Source organism: Odocoileus virginianus, chromosome 9 (genome assembly GCF_023699985.2).
Source record: "Odocoileus virginianus isolate 20LAN1187 ecotype Illinois chromosome 9, Ovbor_1.2, whole genome shotgun sequence".
Taxonomy (NCBI): Eukaryota; Metazoa; Chordata; class Mammalia; order Artiodactyla; family Cervidae; genus Odocoileus; species Odocoileus virginianus.
Window position 1 is genome coordinate 10,806,996 of NC_069682.1, and position 25,780 is coordinate 10,832,775.

General features: G+C 46.1%; 1 long non-coding RNA gene across 1 annotated transcript; it reads left to right on the top strand.

The window, feature by feature from the left end:
* The first annotated feature begins 6,021 nt into the window (after positions 1-6,021).
* On the top strand, positions 6,022-22,827 carry LOC110129271 (uncharacterized). Its single transcript, XR_011489338.1, has 3 exons — positions 6,022-6,202; positions 21,794-21,882; positions 22,024-22,827. It is a non-coding gene; the product is annotated as an uncharacterized lncRNA (long non-coding RNA).
* Positions 22,828-25,780: the final 2,953 nt, after the last annotated feature.

Sequence of the window (25,780 nt, forward strand, 5' to 3'; positions counted from 1 at the left end):
TGGACCGCTGTACACACAATGGGCTCGCTTGATTACAATGCCACATGCTTCAAATATTTTTGCTGAAACTGATCAGGCCCCAGGGGGACCCTCAGAGATGCGGGAGGTTTATGCAAATGCCCCCCAGGGGAGATGAGGAGATGGCTTCAAAGGTTTAGGTCTTGTGATTGATAGCAATAAGAAAAAAGACTTCACACAGTTACAGGGTAGGCTCAGGTCTTCCTTTTTCATATCCTTGTTTACAACTTTTCCTATCTCGGTGAATCTGAAAATATTGTGGTGGAATTCTGATTTGTCTTCTGCATTCTCTTCTAGTGGAAAACTTACAGGAACCAAAGGAAGAAAGACACTCTTGGAGATTCTGGTCTGATCTGACCACTCTTAATGTCTATCTAAAGAACGTGGAAGCTCCCAGAGCCCACAGAGTTTTCCCCAGTGTTAGTTAACCTGTCATCATACTGCTTTTTTCTCCTGGATATTCCAAACAGGACCCATTTGGGGGTATTTTTTCTTAGTTTGTATAATAACCTCCTGAACAAAATATGTTGTTATTCCTTTTACCTACCACACATGAGAGTCAAATGAGATAAACCTAAATATTTACCCAAAAAGCATAAAATTACTTCAGAAATACATTTGACTTTCTTTAACTTCAGCTTATTTCAAAAACACCATGGGTTTGGGTATATGGATGTTTTCTGGATTTCTTGTTTATCCAACTGATTTGTCTGAAGATGCGTCTTAAAGTCTCCATAATTTCCTCATTATGCAAAATTCAAGTGGATGACTTATGGTCAGAGTTATTGTGAACATAAATAAAATATTAATGCTGTAATTTAATTCTTTCATTGAATTGGTGCAAACATTATAATGTATAAAGAACTGTAAATATTTGTATTTTATGTCCATCTCATTCATTTCTAAAATTCACTTACGTGAATAGTGTAGAATCAAATTCAATTGAAAAGGTGTGATAGTGTTCTATATAGTACAGAGTAGACTATAATCATATAATAAATGGCAGTGTATAAGGAAACCTGTTCCTCTGTTCTGTGATACATGAAAACAAATAATAGGAGCCTTTTTCATGTACCTCACCAACATCTCCCTGTAACAGCTTGTAGAACAAGACCCTAATCTCTGTGCACATACAGGGTGCTCTAAAATGTGCCATTGGCTTCGCAACCCTAATTAATTGAATTTTGTCTACAAATAAATATGCATAACACATGTAATCATCACAAACTGCTGTACACTTGAAAATGGGCTCTGGTTGGCAATGAGCCATGCCGAGTGACTCTAGGATGGACATTCAGTCTTTCTGAGCCAATCAGGGCATTTTTTCAGCAGGAAAACCTGATGTCATGGTGATGAGCGTCTCCTTTTCTTCCATCCATGTTTCTTTGACTGATAGCATTTCATGTTCAATGAACACGTCTTTGGGAAAACAGCTCAACGCATTTTTACTGGATAGGCTGCATTGCATTTTGCCTCTGATCTATGACAGTGGGTTGGTCAGTTTCTTTGAAAATTGTTGGAGAGATGGTGGTTGTCAGAAATGAGACAGGGGAGCACAGTAGCACTTGATTGGACTGACCACTGCCTGGTGTCTAGCACAGCCCATGAGACCCTGTGCTGGGGCTGGAGCCGAACAGAAGTTCATTAGTCTCTGCCCTTGGCTCACGGATTTCTGAGAAACACAGACAGTTGGGTCTCCTGCCGTGTGGGTGGCCGGGTCCCCTCCTTTTCTGTTTGTCCCTAAGAGTATCATTGACTCGGCCCTCTCTCTTTTTAAGTGCGTTCATTCATTCATTTGCTCTTTCAATACATCTCTACCTAGTCTGTACCACGTGCAGGCACTGCGCTGGGTCCTGGGAATAGAACAAACTGCAATGCCAGCCCTGATTCCTGTTGGTGGAGCTCACACCTCATCAGGGAAGAACAATGTCCAGCAAAGGATCGTCCACAAGGGCAGAGACCAAGCTTCTGTCCCCTGGAAAGGGTGGTGTTTGTGTTTTTTAGCCAAAGAACTGTGGAAAAAACAGGATCATTTCAATAAAATGGGATCGCCATAGCAGAACTGGCTGTGGATATAAAGGCTTGGATTTTTTTTTTTTAAGCCAGTGAAAGGAAAGCTATGTTTCCCAAGTATGGGCCTTTCATGATGGTCAGAGTGTGGGTTTAGCATCTCCTGTTTCCTTTCCTTTCCTCTTTGCTTAATTACCCAGTAAATTTTGTCTTAGGGGCGACTGTGCGAATGCAGCTCATAGGGGCTAAAGTGAAATTAGTGCCCTGGCTAGTGGGATATCAGGATTATTCCTATTGGTGTTTGGAGAACACAATGAGAAACAGAAGAAATCCAGCTCAGGAGGGTTTAGTCCCTGTAACAGAGAGAGAGACACTGGGGTCAGCTCGCTCTTTGCTCAGAGCTTCTTTTCCTTCCTACTGTGGGTCTTCACTGAAGGTCCTCTGTGGGACCCCTGAGACTCCAGTGCCCCATTAACAGCAGGAGTTTGGAGAGTTTCCACATCAGCCAGGGTTCCCTGGCAAAGAGCACAGTCCGCTCTGGTGAGTTTAAGCAGAGGATTTATCACCTAGGTTACATGACTCCCAGCATCCTCAGTGGGTCTGAAGAAATTGAAGTTCTAGGCTGAGCTGACATTGAAGAAGCTCCAGGAACTTCTCCCAAAGTCACAGTGCAGAAATGGCCACCGAGGCACTGCAGGGCCGCCATCATCAGAAAGCCACCTGCCATCTCAGCGGCGAGTCCGCGAGCTCGGCTCTGTCCACCGCAGCAGGAGGCGTGCATTGCACCCTGCTCTTCTCCGCATCAGTTCGGTCCTTCTTTGTGATAAGATTTGCACTGAAAGAGTGGGATCTATTTTTAATTTTGCTCCCTACGAAGGGAGCACTTTTCAGACAGTATTTCCAGCTTTATCCCTGACCAGGGCTTGGCTAATTTGTGGTCATCTCCCTGAACTCAATGGATACCCACTCAGTCTTCGTCACACTGGTTCAACTGGCTGTGAAAGTGGCCTTCTAGAAAGTTACAAAGACTTGGAAAAAATGCCACACCACCTCCCCTGCCTTTCTAAATGCTTGTGTACCCTCTCAATGACTGACAGACCCTGCATAGACTTGCTTCGTGATGAGCTGATGCCCCCGTGTATGCATTTACCTCTCAACTACATACCCACACTGTGGCATCTCTTACATTGAGGAACACAGAGCGGGCATGCAACAATTGGTCGTTGGTTAGATTATACATTTATTAGCTAACTCTAAAGTTCGTCTCTGTGGGCTACGCACAACATGGAAGAAAACTGCAGCCCCATGACCTGCTGAAAAATGTGACATCTCGTCTGAGTGCTGCATTGTCCTTCAAAGAAAGAAAATAAATGTCAAATTTGTCTTCTAGCTTCTCTGATTTTCGTGCAGTCCTGGCTTTGTACTTTGGGGGCTGGGAAGTCTGATGTTTCACGACTGCTTAGAATTAAGCATGAAAAGTGCTAGGCGTGTAATTCTGGGGGTGGTGGAAAGAAGCTGGGAGGGCTCAGAATTAATGGAATCTGGGGGTGGGGGGCTCTCCTCACTGACTCCCTTTGTGCAGGAGGAGACCAGATGGCGAGAGGGTGGAAGAAATGACTACTTCAAGTTGCTCCAAAAACTGGGAGTGGGTGGGAATAGAGTCACTGTCAGGCCAAGTGCACGCTGGCTGGACTTAGGGAAGTCAGTGACGGTGAGCCTCGGCATTCTAAAGAGCCTTCTCCTTAGAAGTTTAAAATTCTTCCAGCAATATCCTCCAGCTCCACCTGAGGCCAAGCCTATGAACTTTCACAAGGAGTTTCCAAGGACTTATTGAGACTTAGTTTATTCTACCAATGGGAGGCTATGCATCATTCTTAATCCGAAAGCCCAAGGGGAGATAATTTATGTTTATTCTCCTCCCATCTCTTTGCTTAATAACCCTGCTCCCAGCTGTCTTCAGTAACATTCTTGGCAGAGCGGCAAGCAGGACCGCCCTCCTTGGGACCCAGAGGGTTTGTCCTGGTTAGAAGTGAGATGTGTCCGTCTCTCACATCTAATCGGGACATGCCCTCCCATGATGGACACCCTGGAGGTGAGGAGGAGGGGAGTCCTGAATGAGTTGTATAGCAATGGGATGATCACGCTACTTACCCAACAGTGGATCATCCACAATTCAGCTCTTTCTGGCTTAGAATATACTGTGCTGCTTTTGTGTCATTTCACTTTCCCAATTATGTTCTATTTAATTCCACAATGCCTCTGTATTGCCCGAAGCATTTGCCAGTTTGTGACTGGAAATTTGTCCTGGAAGCACATTAGGTTCACAGGTGATGCAAGTTTATACCAACTGTCTATTCATGGATAGCATTTTTTTTTTTTTTTTTTTTTTTTGCGTCCTTCAGTTCAGTTCAGTTCAGTCACTCAGTTGTGTCCGACTCTTTGTGACCCCATGAATCGCAGCACGCCAGGCCTCCCTGTCCATCACCAACTCCCGGAGTTTACCCAAACTCATGTCCATCGAGTCAGTGATGTCATCCAGCCATCTCATCCTCTGTCATCCCCTCTCCTCCTGCCCCCAATCCCTCCCAGCATCAAGGTCTTTTCCAATGAGTCAACTCTTCGAATGAGATGGCCAAAGTAGTGGAGTTTCAGCTTCAGCATTAGTCCTTTCAATGAACACCCAGGACTGATCTCCTTTAGGAGGTACTGGTTGGATCTCCTTTCAGTCCTAGGGACTCTCAAGAGTCTTCTCCGACACCACAGTTCAAAAGCATCAATTCTTTGACGCTCAGCTTTCTTCACAGTCCAACTCTCACATCCATACATGACCACTGGAAAAACCATAGCCTTGACTAGACAGACCTTTGTTGGCAAAGTAATGTCTTTGCTTTTTAATATGCCATCTAGGTTGGTCATAACTTTCCTTCCAAGGAGTAAGCATCTTTTAATTTCATGGCTTCAGTCACCATCTGCAGTGATTTTGGAGCCCAGAAAAATAAAGTCTGACACTGTTTCCACTGTTTCCCCATCTATTTGCCATGAAGTGATGGGACGGGATGCCATGATCTTAGTTTTCTGAATGTTGAGCTTTAAGTCCACTTTTTCACTCTCCTCTTTCACTTTCACCAAGAGGCTCTTCAGTTTTTCTTCACTTTCTGCCATAAGGGTGGTGTCATCTGCATATCTGAGGTTATTGATATTTCTCCCAGCAATCTTGATTCCAGCTTGTGCTTCATCCAGCCCAGCATTTCTCATGATGTACTCTGCGTATAAGTGAAATAAGCAGGGTGACAATATACAGCCTTGACGTACTCCTTTTCCCATTTGGAACCAGTCTGTTTGTCCATGTCCAGTTCTAACTGTTGCTTCCTGACGTGCATATTGGTTTTGCATCCTTAGTTGACAATTAACAGGTATGTGATTGATTAAACAGTGAGAAAATGTTTATGCTAGTAGGCTAGACAACCATTTCACTCCCTCTACATTTTTAAGGCAAAGATTGAAGTTCACTGTTGAGGATAACACCTGAGTGCTGAGACAGTTGCTCTCTTGGTAGAGACCCACGTGGTGTGTCCTCCAACCCTGTGCAAATAGCAGTATGCACGGGCAGCTGGTGATGAGCACTCAGTAAGATCATACAGAAAGAACAAGAAGAAGTTCTGACATAAACTCTCCTCCTTGTGTAGGGATAAAACTGTATATTACATTCAGATGCAGACTGAACTGAATCAAGTCTTTTTTCTTTGTAGCCCATGATTATCTCTATAGATATGGCCCTTGGGTTTGCAGTCATTCATCATCCAAAGGACATGGAGACTTAATTCTTCCCTAAAATAAGATTGATTCTGAACATGGCTGGTCCTCTGCCCTTCTGTCTTAGACACACATCCTGCCGGCCACGGAGGCAGGCGTGGAGGATGCTGTCCATTCCGTTGCCATGACACCAGGCAGTGTTTCCATAACACAGCCTTCTTGCTTTCTGGGCAAGCCGATTTGGACGGTTTTCCCTGCATGATGCTAGTCAGGCTGGAAAGGGCTCCAGGGCCCTTGGGGATTGCTATGCTGAGTTTTGTGTGTGAAAGTTTAACTCTGGCTCAAGCCAGGCTTGTACAGAAGCTCAGGCTCAAGATCGAAAGGGGAAGATCACGGAGAAAGACACGGGGTTGAACGGAAGGTATTGAATGCATTGACTGTCTCCCTTGTTTCCTTTTCTTTGTGGGGAGGGCTGAGCGTCTCAGCTGCAGGGTTTGCGTGTCCGTGAGACCCAGGCAGCTGCAGGGAGCAGGGTGAGAAAGTGAAAGATGAGAAGCAGGCAGGGAGCTGATGACTAGCGGGCAGGCAATGGCTAACTTCCGCAGCTCAAGGTTTTAGGCTTTTCTGCAAAAGAACAGAAAGGATTTCAGGAACATAATTTGCTTTTTAATTTTATTACTATTTCTGTTTGTTTCATTGGAGGATAATTGCTTTACAGTGCTGTGTTAGCTTCTGCTAGCAAAAGGAGTCAGCTATATGTATACATATAGCCCCTCCGGCTTGAGCCTCCCTCCCACCCACCCCCATCCCACCCCTCTAGGTCAGCCAAGCTGTCCCACTAGCTATCTATTTTACACCTGGAAGTGTAAGGGAATGTAATTCAAACTCGAGTTTAAGGAGAGCTTTTTGTTTCTTGGCAATGGCAAAACACTGCCATCTGGGGCTTGTCTGTGTCACTGAAAAGAGGATTCCTCCTGTCATAATTGGAGCATGCTGAGGCAGCTTGGAATCCGCATGTGGGCTCAGATCTTGCTTAAATCACCAGTTTTATCAGAGTAGCAAGTATCCAGGCAACAAAACTCACTGACTGCATTTACTCAGAACCAGAAACAACATTGACTTGGGCTGAGAGGGGTCCTCCCGCTGGTGACTCAGCAGACCAAGGGACGTTTGTGAAGACAGGTCACCCCGCGGCCACGTCCACGGGCTGTGCTTAGTCATTCAGTCGTGGCCGACTCTGCAACCTCACAGATTGCAGGGCTCCAGGCTCCTCTGTCCTTGGGATTCTCCAGGCCAGAATACTGGAGTGGGTTGCCATGCCCTCCTCCAGGGGATCTTCCCGACCCAGGGGTCAAACCCAGGTCTCCCACACCGCAGGCAGATTCTTTACCGTCTGAGCCACCAGGGACAGGCATCCCCTTCTCAGGCTGTTTTTGAGGAGCCTCCACACTGTTTTCCGTAGTGGCTATGCCATATTGCATTCCCACTGTCTGTGAGGGTTCCAGATCCTCCACACCCCTGCCAACACTTGCTTTTTGTTGTAGTGGTGATTGTTTTGATAATAGCCATCCTAACAGGTGTGAGATAGTCTCTCACTGTGGTTCTGTTTAAGATACTTTTTTAATGTGGATCCTTTTCTAAAGTCTTTAATGAATTTGTTGCGATACTGCTTCTGTTTTATGTTTCGGTTTTTTGGCCATGAGGCATATGGGATCTTATAGCTCCCTGACCAGGGAACAAACCCACAGCCCCTGCATTGGAAGGCAAAGTCTTAACCATGAGACTGCCAGGGAAGTCCCTTGATTTGCAACCACATGTAATGGACATGTTTTTGTTCTTTTGACATGGTGGCTTATTCCTGGGCCTTCACGATATGCTTTGATAACCTGCAAATCCAGTTCAGAAGAAATAAATTGTGAACATTCCCATTTTTCACAATAGTTTTTGAGATAAAATTCAACATCTTGATACCAAAAGGGTCACGTCAGTAACTATTATCAGCAGTAAATATTCGCCTGCTTTTCTGAAAGCCTAAGCCCCCTGTCACCCCACTGCTCACTTCAGGGCCTTTGACACTGAGATCCCACAAAGAGTTTTGTGTTTCAGTCACCTTGTTGCCTTTTATTAATTGAGGAAGATTTATAAAGCTTAAAGGAATTCAACCCTGAATATACACTGGAAGGACTGATGCTGAAGCTGAAGCTCCAATACTTTGACCATCTGATGAGAAGAGCCAGCCCTTTGGAAAAGACCCTGATGCCGGGAAAAGTTGAAGAAGAGGAGAAGGGGGCGACAGACAATGAGATGGCTGCATGGTATCACCAACTCAATGGACACGAGTTTGAGCAAGCTCTGGGAGACGGTGAAGGACAGGAAAGCCTGGCGTGCTGCAGTCCATGGGGTTGCAAAGAGTTGGTCTTGACTTAGCAACTGAACAATGACAAGAATAAAGCTTAGCCGAGTGCTGTTGGTAATTCATAAACTCTATCCACTCATTGCACTAAAGATTTTATTTGTGCAAAATAAGTCTTCCTTTCTTGGTTTAGCATGATCTTAATTGCTTTTTAAGGACTGTTGGTGAAACTGGAGAGAAAGTACCAGTGCCAGGTTCTATTTCACTTAAGTAAAGAAAATCAGATTAAAATAATGAATGACACTCCAGGAACTGTGAGGCTTCCTGGGGGAGCAAATGACTGTCCACAGGGTCTTAGCCTGAGACCCCCTCTGTGGCATAAACAGGGATGCATTTCATCGCAGCTAAGCGTCAGGAAATATGCTTTTAATTATCACTTAAGATGTAACCTGTCAGAGGTCTTAGTATCACTTGTTTTTAATGAGAATTGATTTTCAGATTGCATTACCCCGAAAGCCAAGGATAATGGAAACCCCTGGTTTTTTCCTGAGACCTTTAGTCACCACATGTTTCTACGTCGATCTCACCGGCATCGCCAGCCCCTAGACATCCGATCTGCCCACATGGGGCCCAGGCAGAGGGGCCAGCTTGTTAGCCTTAAAGTGATTCTGATGAATGAGATTCTACAAAGCTGAGCCTGGCTCACGAGTTTTGCTGCAAAATGAGTGAGCCCCAGGGAAAACTAAAGAGGGGTTGAATTTTTCACTGTGGTCCACAGGCTGGCCTTGTTGATGCAAGATGCTGGGCAGAAATGATGTATTGATGGGGAACGCATTCGTCTGAGTGAGGCCCACCTCTGTGTAGACCTTCCCACTGGTATCCTAACCTTTTCTGAAATGGCTGAGCAAGCCCTGAAAGGCACACCAGCAGCGGATGTGCAGAAAGGCATCGAGAGGAAAGACAAGATACCTGGTTATCTGTTTCCCAAACTTAAGTCGTGCCCATACCATATACCACCATCCTGTTTTTCTTGCCATAAACTGGTATGGTCTTTACAATGATTTACTTAATATTTTCCCTTAAGTTGACTCAGAAAACTTTATGGACTTACTTTGCGGAGAACATCAATATTGAAAACAGATTAGTCTTCCTGGTTTGGCAATAGAACTTTTTCAATTACGGAAGGATATTATTGCCTGCTGTTGGTTTTCCTTGTGATGGTTGCCTGTGATTTCTTTGTTACCATGGATATTTGAGAGGTGTTAATGGCAGAGTAATGTGATCTAGTTCCTTCTCTTTTTCATTGTCAGAATCAAAAAGATTGGAAGAGAGTTGGATGGGGAATAACTTTCTCACCCTTCAACACTGCATTATTGCTTTATGTGTATAAGACCTAAAAGCATGGTGGCATGTGTCCGTCTGTTTGGGAAATGATGGTAGAATGCACTTATGATTATGTGCAGATCAGATTGGAAGATGATGCGGAGGGAAACTGGAGGAAGGTGGAAAGAAAGGAGCCAAAAAATAAAAGCAAAAGCAAGCAGACTCTGGTTTCCTTCCACTAACAGAGAAACATTGTGATGAAAAGAAAAATGATCAGATTTTACCCACAGTCCCTCTGTGTTCTTTCATCCAATCCATGTGTATTAATCGCCTCCCACGTACCAGTCACCGTGCCGTGTACACTGGAGCCATGAGGACAAAACCCGACATCATGAGGGATTTAGTTCCACAGAAAACAGACAGGTGTGTGTAGAGCTGTGGCAGCTACTAGGAAGTCACCTGCCTCAGATTCTGGGGGACCAGAAGCAGCAATGGGGAGAAGGTGGTCTCTGGAGTGTCACCCTGATGGAGTATTCTAACATCGAGGGGACTAGAAAGTAATCCCAGCCAAACCAGCACATTTGGGAAAACAGAACGCAATGTCATGGCCGCGTAGGCCTCCTGGCTTTCTGGGTCAGTGAATATTTCTGGAAAGTATATTGCTCCTGCTACACTATAGTTTGACGATAGAAGGGGGAATATCAGTGTTGGACACCAGGTGGCACTGGTCATTAAATTTCCAAAGCTCAGAAGCAGTGATGGCTCAGTCATTTGCAGAGACGTGGATGGACTTAGAAACTATCATACAGAACGAAGTAAGTCAAGAAGACAAAAACAAATATTGTATATTAACGCATATATATGGAAACTAAAAAAAATGGTACAGATGAACCTATTTGCAAAGCAGAAATAGAGACACAGAGAACAAATGTATGGACAACAACCGGGGAGGGGTGGGATGAACTGGGAGACTGGGATTGACACTTATTGATTGCTGTTGTTCAGTCACTAAGTCATGTCCGACTCTTTGTGACCTCATGAACTGCAGCCAGCCAGGCTTCCTTGTCCTTCACTAGCCCCCAGAGTTTGCTCGAGCTCACCTCCATTGAGTGGGTGATACCATCCTAACATCTTATCCTGTCCTTCCCTTCACCTCCTGCCCTCAATCTTTCCCAGCATCAGGGTCTTATTCAGTGACTCAGCTCTTTGCATCAGGTGGCCAAAGTATTGGAGCTTCAGCTTCAACATCAGTCCTTCCAATGAACACTCAGGACTGGTCTCCTTTAGGATGGACTGGTTGGATCTCCTTGCAGTCCAAGGGACTCTCAAGAGTCTTCTCCAACACCACAGTTCAAAAGCATCAATTCTTCAGCGTCCATTCTTTTGACAAAATGTGGTCCACTGGAGAAGGGAATGGCAAACAACTTCAGTATTCTTGCCTTGCGAACCCCATGAACAGTATGAAGAGGCAAAAAGATATAACGCTACAGACACTATGTGTGAAATAGATAACTAATGAGAACATACTGTATAGAACAGGGAACTCTACTTAACGCTTTGTGGTGATCTGCCTGGGAAGGAAACCCCCAAAAATGGACTACATAGGGAATAAGTGTATATATATTTTAATAGCTAATTCACTTTACTGAATAGCAGAAACTAACACAGTACTGTAAAGCAACTGTACTCCAATTTAAAAAAGAAAAAGTCGAACTTTGGATTCACCAAAAGTTTCACCAAGCAGCCTGCTGTGTGGTTCCCATGGGTGTCCCCTGGGTGGGTATTAGTGGCTCCTGTTGGTTCATCCTGTCCTTAGGTGACTCTCTCCGAGCCAGGCTTGCTGACCGTGGTGTTTGAGCAGGTGGCCACCAGCCTGATTCTACTCTTCCCAGGCTGGAGCAAGGGAAGACTTCGGGTGGCATTTCTGGCAGTTCTGTGGGGTGCTGTTCACAGGAGTGGCGAGGTCGGGAGCCAGGGTCAGGTTTCGGTCTGACCGACTCCAGGCTGTTCAAGCACTGAAGATAGTTATCCAACCTGCCTTTCACACCTGAGCCATTTCCCTGGTCCTCCAGGGGGACAGAACCCGACCCACTGCTTGCATCTTAAAGCAGCTTTGGCCAAACACTTATTGGGCAGAAGATAAACCTCAGCAGAGTCCCCTTGAGGTTGGGAGGATTTTACAGATCCATGAGGATTTTACAGATCCAAGCCTGGCATGCTGCGGTACACGGGGTTACAAAGAGTCGGACACAACTGAGTGACTGAACTAAACTGAACTGAACTGTGCTTGTGTGCGTGCTAAGTTGCTTCAGTCCTGTCCAACCCTTTGCGATCCCATGGACTGTAACCCACCAGGCTCCTTTGTCCGTAGGGATTCTCCAGGCAAGAATATTGGAGTGGGTTTCCATGGCCCCTCCAGGAGATCTTCCCAACCCAGGGACTGAACCCAGGTCTCCTGCATTGTGGGTGGATTCTTCACTGACTGACCACCAGGGAAGCCCCATGAACACTGGAGTGGGCAGCCGACCCCTTCTCCAGGGGCTCTTCCCATCCCAGGCATCAAACCGGGGTCGCCTGCATTCCAGGCTGACTCTTTACCATATGGGCTACCAGGGAAGCCCATATGATTGTCAACCATATGCTAATACTGATTTTCCTTCATGTTTCCTAATAGTGAGGAGAAGCCCAGGTGGGTTTCCAGTGTTCAGGAGCTGCCCAAGCTAAGTTCACAGCTCTGTGGGAAAAGCCAGGTCACCTTGACGCTCATTTCCTGGCTCTTGACCAAGGCTTGCTTAGAGTTCTGACCACTTCAAAAGGTACATCCCTCCCCCAAGTGACTCAGTGCTAGGGTCCACCTGCCAGTGCAAGAGACGCAGAAGACACGGGTTTGATCCCTGGGTTGGGAAGATCCCTGGAGTAGGAAATGGCAACCCTCTCCAACATTCTTGCCTGCGAATTTCCGGGGACAAAGGAGACTGTTGGGTGACAGTCCATGGGGTTGCAAAGAGTCAGATATGACTGAGTACATGCGAATCTCTCTTAACAAACAGGGTCAGACCTTAATAGTGATGCCAGCTTGTAGAACTCTTAAAACATTAATTGCCATATTAGTGGTCTCCATCCAAGATTAAGGAAATCTAGTGGACCCTCTGTCTAAGACCTGCCTAAAGGTGTTCTAGTTTTGGTGGACAAGACAGGCACCCAAGCTTCCTCATTCTTCCCTGAAGACTTTCTTCCCATGGTTAGTTGCCTAGACTGTTGTCTGATCACCTTTTCCATGAATGGCATGGATCTGGGAATGTAGAGACTGAGTTATAACGATATACAATGGACTGAATTGTGTCCACACAGATTCCCAATGCTGAAGCCCTCACCTCCAGCCTTTGAAGTAAAGAAGGAGTTAATGTCATGAGGCTGGAGCCCTGATTTAATAGGATTCATGCCCTAACAAGGGGTGACACCAGAGAGCTCTCCCTCCTTCATATGAAGACATAGCAAGGAGGCTGCAGTCTGCAAGCCAGGAAGTAGGTGCTCATGAGGATCCAAATCGGCCAGCACCTTGATCTGGAAGTCCCAGCCTCCAGAACTGTGAGAAATAAGTGCCTGCTGGTTAAGCCCCCTGGTCTACTGTAGTTTGTAATGATGGCCAGAGCTGACAAAGATACCTTGCAACAAAATCAGGAAGTCTCAGGGCTGCATATGAGAAATAAGCAGAGGTTTCATGGAGGCATTAAAACTATAAGAACAGGGGCTTCCCTGGTGGCTCAGGGGTAAAGAATCCTACTCCAGTATTCTTACCTGGGAAATCTCATGGACAGAGGAGCCTGGCAGGCTAAAGTCCATGGGGGTCTGAAAAGAATCAGACACGACCCAGCAACTAAATCACCACCACCATAAGAACAAAACCGAGACAGGGGTTCAGTGCCGTTGCGTATATGATAGAAAGGGTGAGGTCAGTGGCAAGTTCAGTGCAGGTGGCAGGGGTCCTATCCATTCCACTCTTGTCATTTACAGCGTCAGAAGGGATTGGTTTCAGCCGCCAATTAGGAGACAAAGGGTCGGCTCAGTCCTATTACCACCTTGTTTTCTCCCGCTGGCAGGAGTCTCCTTTTGAACAATGTGTGGGGATAAAGTGTCTGCCCTAGAATTCAGGGCAGGAGTGCAGTATTCACTCTCATCCTTGGAGAGGCACCTTCTAACTCTCTGGCATATAGTCCAGGGATCACACACTTTTCACTCCCAGCAGGGCAGAAAGATAGAAACATGAGATTTCCCACACACCCCGCAAAACCCGAGAGTCTCATGGCAACCAGGCAGGCTCGTGGCATCAGAAGCCAAGTAAACAGATTTTAAAAAAGGATCACTTAGGAGAGAGCTGGCCACTCCTTGTGTGTGTTAGTCACTCAGTCATGTCCGACTCTTTGTGACCCCATCAACCGCAGCATACCAGGCCCCCTTGTCCATCACCAAATCCCGGAGTCCACCCAAACCCATGTCCATCGAATCGGTGATACCATCCAACCATCTCATCCTCTGTTGTCCCCTTCTCCTCCTTCCCCCAATCTTTCCCAGCGTTAGGGTCTTTTCAAATGAGTCAGCTCTTCACATCAGGTGGCTAAAGTATTGGAGTTTCAGCTTCAGCATCAGTCCTTCCAATGAACACCCAGGACTGATCTCCTTTAGGAGGTACTGGTTGGATCTCCTTGCAGTCCAAGGGACTCTCAAGAGTCTTCTCCAACACCACAATTCAAAAGCATCAATTTTTCAGTGCTCAGCTTTCTTTGTAGTCCAACTCTCACATCCATACATGACCACTGGAAAAAACAGCCTTGACTAAACGGAACTTTATTGAAAAAGTAATGTCTCTGCTTTTTAATATGCTGTTTAGGTTGGTCATATCCAAGGAGTAAGTATCTTTCAATTTCATGGCTGCAATCACCATCTGCAGTGATTTTGGAGCCCAGAAAAATAAAGTCTGACACTGTTTCCACTGTTTCCCCATCTATTTGCCATGAAGAGATGGGACCAGATGCCATGATCTTAGTTTTCTGAATGTTGAGCTGTAAGCCAACTTTTTCACTCTCCTCTTTCACTTTCACCAAGAGGCTCTTCAGTTTTTCTTCACTTTCTGCCCTAAGGGTGGTATCATCTGCATATCTGAGGTTATTGATATTTCTCCCAGCAATCTTGATTCCAGCTTGTGCTTCATCCAGCCCAGTGTTTCTCATGATGTACTCTGCATATAAGTGAAATAAGCAGGGTGACAATATACAGCCTTGACGTACTCCTTATTCTAACTTTGTTGTCATTATTCAGTCGCTAAGTCGTGTCTGACTCTTTGTGACCCTGTGAACTGCAGCATGCCAGGCTCCCATGTCCTTTACTATCTCCCAGAGTTTGCTCAAATTTGTGTCTAGTGAGTCAGTGATGCTATCTAACCATTTCATTCTCTGCCGTCCTCTTCTCCTCCTGCCCTCAATTTTGCCTAGCATCAGGGTCTTTTCCAATGAGTTGGTGCTTTGCATCAGGTGGCCAAAGTATTGGAGCTTCAGCATCATGATTTCAAGGGGGGTTGCTTTGTAGAAAAATTCAGGTGTTTGGCTATTTCTTGGATATGTAACTATCTTTTTTGAATATTTAGTATATGCCACCTACGGCCCCAGATTCTCTCTGTGCATCAGCTCCTTGACTCTTCTCAATCACTGGGAGGCGGTCACTAAGATCTCCATTTTACACAGGAGGAAACTTTAGAGGATCTTTGTGGGTCTTCCTGCGGCCACGTGGTCAGTTACAGCCCAGAAGGATCAGGTCATTTGGTGCTCGCTGATTTTCTTCTCAATTTGTCACCTCATCTTTTTTGAGGGTCAGAGCAACATGCATAGGAGAGGGACAGGATCCCTTTCACACTTTGTCACAAGCAAAAAAAATCCAATAATACAGGACTGTGGGGACCCAATCCTTTTTCTCAATTTTGGCTAAAGAGCCCGAATCTTACTTCAGAGAATACATTTTCCTGTTGTTTACTGGCATGGCTTACCTAAACTGTCAGAAGAGGTGTTTCATTCCTTCTAGATAAAGTCCTGGGAAAAAATCTCTTTTGAAAACACTCCCCTTAAAGGACCCCAGAAAGATTTTAAAAATCAAAAAGAAATGGCTCCTTTGTGGTCTTATTTTCCAAGGTGCTCTCTCCTTTTTTTTTTTTTTTTAACAGTGACTGTGTATTCTTTTGCAATCAGATAACAACTGTACTTTGTAATTGGAAATGGAGGACTTCCAGCCCAAAGGCCAATGGGAGCACAGAGCGGCATTTTGCACCATGTCCTCTCAAATTGCTCTCTCATCCCACTCCTCCTCTTGGAGAACTTGTTTCATGGAATGTTCCTTTCGAAGCTCTTCCAGTGAGGAGGTTAATGCGATGTCTCCCAGACAAAGAACAAAGCACTTTTATAAGCATTATCTATTGCCAGCTATCCACAAGTGAAGCAAAGTCCTTCTAACAGTTGGCAGCTTTAATGAAAGACTAGAAAGCTGAATATATTTGTATTTATTTTATTTTGTTTATGGGCCACAGCATGCAGCATGTGGGACCTTGGTTCCTTGACTAGGAATCGAACTTGTGCCCTCTGCATTGGAAGCTCAGAGTCTTAACCACTGGACCACCAGAGATGTAACTTGCAAAAATTTTAGAAGTAATTTTGGAGTGTTCTACTACTCAACTCACAAACCCACCTCAACCTAGTAACTTCCTCTTTCTTTGGAAAAAAAAAAAGATGAAGAATTGTTGAAGCAATGGTATAAACAGTGGTCCATTTTGATTACTTTGAGTTTATCTTCTTGCCGTGAGAGAGGCCAATCGGTGTCCTGGCTGCGTAGATGGGAAAAGGAGGTGATGGGCACAGTGCCTGCCTTGTGTCAACACAGTCCATCCTGTGATCAGTCACATGACCCCTGGGGTGTGTCAACCTGAGCATGTCTTCAGGTAGGAAATTAAATATATGTGTGTATATATTTAATTTCTATATATGCTGTATGGCTTATGTATGAACACTTTTGTGACATGAAGAAACATGGGAGCAGATATAAAGGATTCATGTGGTAAATAGCAGGAGGAGGAGAAGAAGAGGAAGAGGGAAGAAAAAAATGAGGGAAGAGAGAGGAATCAGTTAACCCTATCCCACCCTACAGAGAAGCTAGGAATTTCTTTTGGTGATAATTAAAAATAACATATTTGGGGCTCTCTATTTCATTAGTGTCTTTTCTCTTTGCTTCCTTCTCCTCAAGAATCTTTTCGTTGGTACCTAACCCTCTTGTTAAGGGTCAAGGCCCCTGTCCTGAGGGACCTGGGCTACCGTTTCACCCACAGATATTTGCCAGTGATTGGCCAGGCTAAACCCCGAGTCACAGACATGCTAGGAGCCTGTGAGCCTCTGGGCCCCACCCCGCCTCCAGCCGGCTGTGCCGCTGACCAGGATCCAGTGCATCCTGGTGCCCGTCTGGGACTTCCCACAGTCATGGCCTGGCCTTGATGGCTAGCTGGCCTCCCCTCTTCCCTTTGGAGCCCCACGGGGTTTTCTTCTTCAGGTTGGAAAGCAAACAACTCAAGGGTTTTTTTTTATTTTTTAATTGTGGAAATGGCAACCCACTCCAGTATTCTTGCCTAGAAAATTCCATGGATGGAGGAGCCTGGTGGGCTACAGTCCATGGGGTTGCAAAGAGTCGGACACGACTGAGCGACTTCACTTCACTTCACAGACAGCATAGCATTTACCATTTATTTTGTATGTTATTCTTTTAACATAGAGTCTCTTAGCCAACATTATGGAGAAGGCAAAGGCAACCCACTCCAGTGTTCTTGCCTGGAGAATCCCAGGGACAGAGGAACCTGGCGGGCTGCCGTCTGTGGGGTCGCACAGAGTCGGACACGACTGAAGCGACCTAGCAGCAGCAGCAGCAGCAGCCAACATTATTGAAAAGTTTTACATCCGTGTCCACAGATGTTTTGTCTACAATTCTCTCACTGGGCAATCTGTCAGGTTTTTCTATCAATGTTGTGCTCACTTTTTTTTTTAATTGCAGCAAAAACCACGCAGCACGTTGGGTGACGATATATCGGTGAGGGGTCATCAGCTGTAACAAGTGCCCCACTCTGGTGGGGGTGCTGATCGTGGGGGAGGCGATGGTGTAGGGGGCAGCAATCATGTGGGAAATCCCTGAACCTTCTCTGCACTTGGCTGTGAACCTAAAACTGCTCTAAATCTAGTCTATTAAGAAAAGCACATGACATGGAATTGGCCACCTTAATCAGCTTTAAGTGTGCAGTTTCATGGCATTGAATACATGTACATGGTTGTGACGCCTATCTCCAGGACTTTCTGGACGCATTAGGACACTCTGGACGCATTAAACACCAGTCCCCTTCCCCTCTTCCCCTTTCCCAGACCCTGGTAACCACCAAGCTACGTTCTCTTCCTATGATTTTATTTTACATGCCTCATATAAGTGGCCTCATGCAGTGTTTGTCTTCTCGTGGCTGTTTTATTTCACGCGGCATAAGGTCCTCGAGGTTCATCTGCGTTGCAGCCAGTGTCAGGATGTCCTTTTCAAAGGCTGAATCTCATTCTAGTAAACGGGCGGGCCACATTTTGCTCATCCATTCATCCATCAGTGAACAGTCGGGCGGCTTCCATCTCTGGCTTATTGTAAATAATGCTTTAGAGTACTAATATCTCTTCAAGTCTCTGTTTTGATCACTTTTTAGCACAAATTTTACTTTGCAGCAAATTTCAATTATATGATACAATGTTATCAACTATAGTCACCATTTTACACATTAGATCCTCAGACTTTATTCATCTTGTAGCTGAAAATGTGTACTTTACCAAACTTTCCCAATTTCCTGCCCCCAGCCCCCAGCTATCCCAGTTTCTGGCAACCACTTTCCTACTTTCTGTTTCTATGAAAACTTTTGTTTTAGATTCCACATGTAAATGATACCATGCAGTATTTGTCCTTCTTTGCCTGGCTCATTTCACTAAGGTCTCCAGGTTTGACCATGTTGTTGCAAACACAAGATTTCCTTCTTGCTCAGGGCAGAATAATAATCGTGTGTGTGTGTGTGTGTGTGTGTGTGTGTGTGTGTACCACATTTTCTTTATCCACTTACCCCTACAAACCCAGAAGTGGGACTGCTGGATAACCTGGTAGTTGTTCTATGTTTGGTCATTGTTAAATGTACAGTTCGATGGTATTAGTACATTCACCTGTTGTGCATGAATACTGAAGATCCGGGGATCAAGCACCCAAGCACTGGTTTCACCCAGCAGGGAGGCCACCCCATCTCCAGGCCTAGAAAGAGAACCCTGGGGTGTTTCTTAGGCGGGCTTCTCACTGGCCTCCATTCCAGCCTCTGGTCTCCCACTGTGGTTCCAGCGCAGCCCTTCTGGACTCGGCCTCTCTGCTGCCCCTCCGTCTCCCCCGGCCCCTGCCGGGAGTTCAGCGGGGTCCCTCCTGGCCATGCACTCTCTCCGCAGACCCCACTTGTCACCAGACCAGCGCTGAGCGGCCTGACCTGAGCACAGTCAGCCTCTCACTGCCCCTCTGGAAGCGCAGAAAGCCCCTCCCTGGACCCCCAGCAGCCCACCTTCCCGTCCCCTCCCGGCCTCTGCTCTGCGTGTGAAGCTGAAGCTTCCGGGCCGGGCGGGGAGCAGGCGGGGCTGGGGAAAGTGCCCGGGGTTTATCAGGGTTCATCTGACTGTCTCACAGCAGGCGCCGCGCTGCCAGCATCCGCGCGACTTGGGTTTCAACCGTTTGCTCCGCTGGCCACCTCGCCGCCCCCTCGCCTTCGCGAATAATAAGCCTCCTTCTTTCCGCAGCAGCGGCCCCCGGGACCTCCCGCGCGGGGACCCCGGCTCTGCGGTACCTGCTCGCGGCTCTTCTCGCCTTTCTCCAGTCCCTTCACGGGAAACCCGAGCCGTCGGGCCGAGGGGAGCCCAGCCTGGCTCCTGCCGGGGGTGAGAGCGCCGCCGGGCCTCCCAGACTGTGCGGCCAACGGCGGGTCGGCGGGTCTCAGCTTCCACCGTGACCCCAGAAGAGGAAAGAACAGGCTGCCCTCTCTTGACCTTGCAGAGAGGGCTTGGGAACCTTTAGTCTAAATGTGAAAGTCCCACGGAGAAAAGGAGCTGCAGAGCTGGTGGGAAAACAACGACCATTCGAAGTATTCTTTGTTTGTTTTTGTTTTTTTTTCTTTGATATTTTTATTTATTCAGTTTATTTTTAGCCAGTTATGACATTGTAATGGTCCCTTGGACAGCAAGGAGATCAAACCAGTCCGTCCTAAAGGCAATCAACCCTGAATATTCACTGGAAGCACTGATGCTAAAGCTGAAGCTCTAACAGTTGGGCCACGAGATTCAAAGACATGACTCACTGGAAAAGGCCCTGATTCTGGGAAAGACTGAAGGCAGGAGGAGAAGCGGGCAACAGAGGACAGGATGGTTGGGTGGCATCAGTGACTCAATGGACATGAGTTTGAGCAACCTCTGGGAGATAGTGAAGGACAGGGAAGCCTGGCATGCTGCAGTTCATGGGGTGGCAAAGAGTCGGAGATGACTTAGCGACTGAACAACAGCTTAACATTGTAGATAAAGAATACAACCAACGGGTCCTTGAGTACAGTTTGACATTCAAAATCCTTAATACCCATTACTTATCAGTCTCTATTCAGTGTCCCCCAATAGTAGGGGTTTGTCATACTGGCACATCTTGGCTCAGTATTAACTCTGACTAATAAACAGTAACTGCTGTTAACCAGAATAATGAAAGACTTTTCATAATATAAAAATTGGATTTTGTAATTCAAAACTTACATTGTTTCCTTTGAGCATCAGTAGTTATGTTTGATACTTTTTTTTCTCTAGAATTAGGCATTGCTCCCTCAAAGGGACCGGCAGTTGGGAGCAGACTGGGGTAGGGAGGGTCATTTAAGGACCCGTCCTGGATGAATCAGGGTGAAATAAGAGCACCAGGCCCTCAGGCTTGACTGGAGTTTGACACTTGAACGTGACTGCAAGTGGTCTGCTTTGAAGAGCTTTAGTAAGACGTTAACCTAGAAGTGAGCTTTTTTTTTTTTTGGAGAGAGGGAGGGAAACAGATTTCATATTTTAGCTTTCCTATTTGATCATGTGCTCAGAAGTGCCCTTGACTCCAAAGCTGTTAAACATGAAGGTGTTGTGATCTGTAGGCTTATTCTGTACAGGCTGTTGATCTACTTGGTTTTTAATTGCATGTACGTTAGACAGCTTTCTATGTGAACATACATGTGATAATACATTGCTCATTTTATTAATAACAGCTGTAAACTGAGGTATTAATTAATATGCCCTTGGTGGCTATTTTCTTTTTTTTTAAATTTTTTTAAATTTTCTTTTTTTAGGTCTTTTTTTTTTCCCCCAATGTGGACCATTTTAAAAGTCTTTATTGAATTTCGTACAATATTGCTTGTTTTATGTTTTGTTTTTTTGGCCTCGAGGCATGTGGGATCTTAGCTTCCTAACCAGGGATTGAACCCATGCCCCCTGCACTGAAAAGCGAAGTCTCAAGCCAGTGGAAGTCTTCTGATGGTTGTTTAGCAGTATCTAAAGAAAAGATGGCCATTTAGAAAGCGGTAACATCCTGTACATGCAACTTTGAATTTCTGTGAATACATGAAATAAATTCATAAAAGTAAAATGAAAGAAAAATCCAGCTGTTGTGACCTGTCAAGACGCTTTTGGTTCCCTAATGAGTGGCAAGTTGCAGACATACTTCTTCAGCCTTCCCCACTCACTCTTCCTCCGGACTCTAGGACGGAGGTGCCTGGAACAGAAATGGCTGTGGGTGACGATGGACATGGGCAAGCGGATCAGGCTGTGGTGCTAGGACCTAAATGCCCTCATGGGTCTCAGGCCATGGGGTGGGGGCGGGGGGCGGGAGTACCCCAGGCAAAGGGCTGGGAAGCAAGAGGGGGTGGGGTGGAAAGAGAAGCCAGCGCTTGCCGGCAGGACCTGCGGAGAGCCTCATTCAATTGTGCATGGCGCACGTGAGGTTGGGCAGGGACCCGGGAGACTCCCTCCCCAGGTATCTGACCTCCGGGCCAGGGGAGTCCTCCCAGCAGAGCGCCTCCCACAGTCCACTTCTCCAGCCCACAGACCCTGATCTGAGTCGGTGTAGGCTCTTGTTTCTTTCTCTCTGGCCCTCAGCCTCGCTTATCGCCTCCATGGGCATGCTGGTGAGAGTCTGACAGAGAAAAGGGAGGTTCCTGGTGCTTCCACCGCCTCAGCCTGAGTCTCTCTCTGCCAGGTGCGGCCAGAGGCTCATGAATCACATCAAGGGCTGCATTGTCTGCGCCTCTCCCAAGGAAGACGAGTGACGTTTAGCAGCCACCGGATGTACGCATGAGTCCTGTCTCCATTTCTGTGAATTTAAGTGGCTGGAGGGTGGGGTGGGACCCCCTTCTTCAGAGGGCTCTCCTTGCCCCAACTCCCCAGATGTGTGTCTATGTCCTTCACACGGAGGACGATTTGTTTCAGGGAGCTACTTGACTGTGAGATATTTTCTATGATGTCGTTTCTAAAGAAGAGAAAGACGAACTTGGAGCAACCCTGTATCTCCAGCCCATAGAATTCACGGCCCAATTCAAGCCCAGACGGGTGGCAAAAACAGTCCAACATTCCGTGGAAGGGACACCGGCTTTTAGAGAGAAAAAGCAGTCTTGAAACCAGTGCATTCAGAGACATGTAAAAGAGCCCCCCTTCCCCAGCCTTACTTTTTGCCCTGTGATGCTCAGCCAATACACACTGGTAGGATCCTGCCCCCGTGGTCCAGCGTCATGGCTGTCAATGTGGAAGCTGCTCCTGATTGGTCCAAAGCATCTCAGGGTCATGAGAAGAGCAGAGTTCCTGCATCCAGGCTAAGCCCAGATACTAGCTCTGTGATGAGGGCTGGTCAGGCCATCTCCCTGAAATTTTAGTTCCTTTACACAATTTATTCCCTTGCCTTTATAATGTTTTTATTATGAATAAATGTTATTATATGCAATGTTCCTAGACATTTCCCCCTTCTTTCCTCACCTGTTCTGTATAACCCAGATCCAAGGCCAGCGCCTCTTCTACCCAGGCTGAAAAGTCTCTTCTTTTTAAAACCCCTTCCCACCCACATTTTTTTCCTGAGTCTTTTAAGGGCAGACTGTTGCCTGTGTTTGTAACTAATTACATACAAAGTTATCTCTAGGGCAGGCTAGGGAGGGCCCTCTGTCCCCTCCATATGGTTAGCACCCATTTCCATGAGTCCAGTGAATGAATAAATGAATGTACTTGCTTTGAAGCATTTTCTCTTCTGCTCAAATTTCTCTTCTGTGAAATTTGCAGGAACAATTTCAAGTATTATTGTCTTTCAATAATATACACAATTTTATCCTACATTTTCATCACAAGGTCTTAAAGTCTTATTAAGTTTCCCAGGCCAGGCCAATGAAGAGATCGAAAGGGTAAATAGTTACTTCCAACTTAGAAGAATGTTTAGTTTCTAGAATATCCTTAGAATCCAGCCTTTTTCAAAAGCAAATACACTTCAGGTTGGAGCTGAGCCTTCAGACATACTGTTTCTGTTTTCCCCTGTAAAGCTTTGTTTCTTTCATAACATTGTATAACAGGTAGACAGGCTATGTTATCTTCAGGAGGAAGGATCCTAGCCCCGGAAAAGACTTTGGGCAGGAAATGTTCCAGACGGAGCAGTGTGTGTCTACCATACAGACATTTATTCACACTCAAGTTATCTGCAGTGCTGTATTTTCTACATCACCCCATACATTTCAAATAAAGTGTATTCCTTTCAAAAATCACACACATTTAGGATGCATTTTGTATTTGTACTACAATGAAGTGACTTAATTGATGCATTGATAAACTTAGGACCTGTGATTTTCATCTTTTTATAAGCAGAAATTTCCAGTGAGCAATCAGGACATGGAGTCTTCACTTATACAAACACAGCTGTTGTTTTGAGAAAATAATATGATTAACAGAGAGCTTTCAGGAAGAACTCTGTGTCAATAAAAATAAACATTGAATTGGTCTAGGAAACATACCAAAGATATACACATACACACATGCACGCACACACATAGACATTTCCACCTTTATTTGCAACAATCAAAATTTTAAAAGATTGTGCCAGAACTGCTTCCTTTCCTCCCAGATCTCAAATCTCTCTAATCCATATACAGACACTTTGAAGAGGGCTTCCCTGATGGCCAAGTCAGTAAAGAATCCGCCTGCAATTCAGGAGATGTGGGTTCGATCCCTGGGTTGGGAAGCTCTCCTGGAGAAGGAAACGGCAGCCGAATCCAGTATTCTTGCCTGGGAAATCCCATGGACAGAGAAGCCTGGTGGGCTACAGTCCATCAGGTTGAAGAGTCAGATATGACTTAGTGACTAAACCACCAACCCCTTCAAACATGGAAAGTTTGTGTTTACTCCTGAATTTGAGCTGATGCCAGAATAACAGAAGGGAAGCGCTCTCAAGTCCATGTCAAGTCAGATGCTGAGACCAGAAGTGAGACTGTGAAGGCGGGAGTGGGGACTATAAAGGACCAGTATGGAGACCTGCCTGGTGGTTCTGGGGTTAGGACTCCACATGTCCACTGCAGGGCCATGGGGCAGGGAAAGCCACATGGCTTGGCCAAAAAGAAAAAGAAAAAAAATTAAAAAGGACCAGCATGACCTTGAGGGACATCCACAGGTTGGTAGGAGGAACGATATGTAGCAAAGGAAACTAGGAAGAAATTTTAATCAGCTAAGGGAAGCAATGGGATCTAACATTTCAAAAAAGAGGAAGAGGTCGACATGGTCGCATGGAAGCTGGAGATACCCATCACAGGAACCGGACATCAGAAACGGTAACTTGACATCTAAGACAAAGTTTAATGAATGTGGTGAAGACAGAAGCTAAATTTGATGACTTAAGCAACAGACTAGGAGGTGAAAAAGTGAGGGTTCAGGACTTCCTGGTGGTCCAGTGGTTAAGACTTCGTTTTCCAACACAGGGGGTGCGGGCTGGATCCCTGGTCGGAGAGCTAAGATCCCACACGCCTCGTGGCCAAAAAACCAAAACACAAAACAGAAGTAATATTGTAACAAATTAAATAAAGACTTTAAAAATGATCCCCACTAAAAAAAAAAATCTTAATAAAAGAGGGTTCAAACACCGACCACTAGCACGAGCTTGACAGTGAGATAAAAGACCACATGGGGAGCCCCATGGAGCCTGGCCAGCGACACGCACTGGAGACTTCTGGAAGGGTATCTGAATCCAAGAGGGAAGAACCTCTGGGGAGTAGGAGTCTAGAGATTCTAGAAAGACAAGAAATCATTGAGACTAGTGCACGGAGGGAGCAAGAAGAATGGAGCCCGGAAGAAGGTGGACCGTTACACTGGGAGGCAGGAGATGGAGATGCTACCAGACACAGTAATGATAGGGGGGTAGTCCCTCTACAGTTTCCTCGGCATAGAAGGAGGTGAATTTCTGTGGAGAGCTGTGGAGTGAGGTAGTCTAGAAAGCTGAAGCAGAACACAGGTGCCATGGAGGCCGATGCGCTTCAAGAAAAACATTAAGTTTTGCTAAAGGCCAGCAGGAGCCCGGCTGGCTGAAGGGACCTACGGCAGAGCTCTGTGATTTCCCGGGGCATCCATACCTGGGGCACAAGTGAAGGATGCAGGGCTGGAGACAGACCCAGCCAGGGTGCAGGGAGAGAGGAATCTGCAGGTCCGCCCAGCATCATCCACCGTGGGGTCTCAGTAGCCCCCGAATCTATAGGGCACCAGTCAAAAACTGAACGGAGTATGAAGATGACTTCGATCCATAAGCTGTCCCCAGCTACTTAACATTGCAGAAAAGACTTTTCCTGTGGGAGCCTCTGAATACGCGCTTCTTCCTTGCAGCTGAATACACTCCATCTTTGGAACATTTTCCCCACCTCCTGCCTCCCTTCACAGCTGGGCCTCTGCAGAGTTCTCTGGCAGGATTTCCATGCTGTCAGAAGATAAAGATCATGGGATCCGAGCATGTTACCTTGTTCAGCCCCTTCATTAGAGACGAAGCCGAAGCCAAAACCAGGAGAGGTTGATTTCATGCCCTCGAGATAAAGCGTTGGCTGGTTTTCTGTTTAACACAGCCTCACTCCTTCTGTAGGTCTGCTCTGGTTCTGATTCAGAATCTAACATCTAAGCAAGATCTGGCAGGACCTCAGGAACTGGAGGTAGAAATGCCAAAAACACAATTGAGAAATGC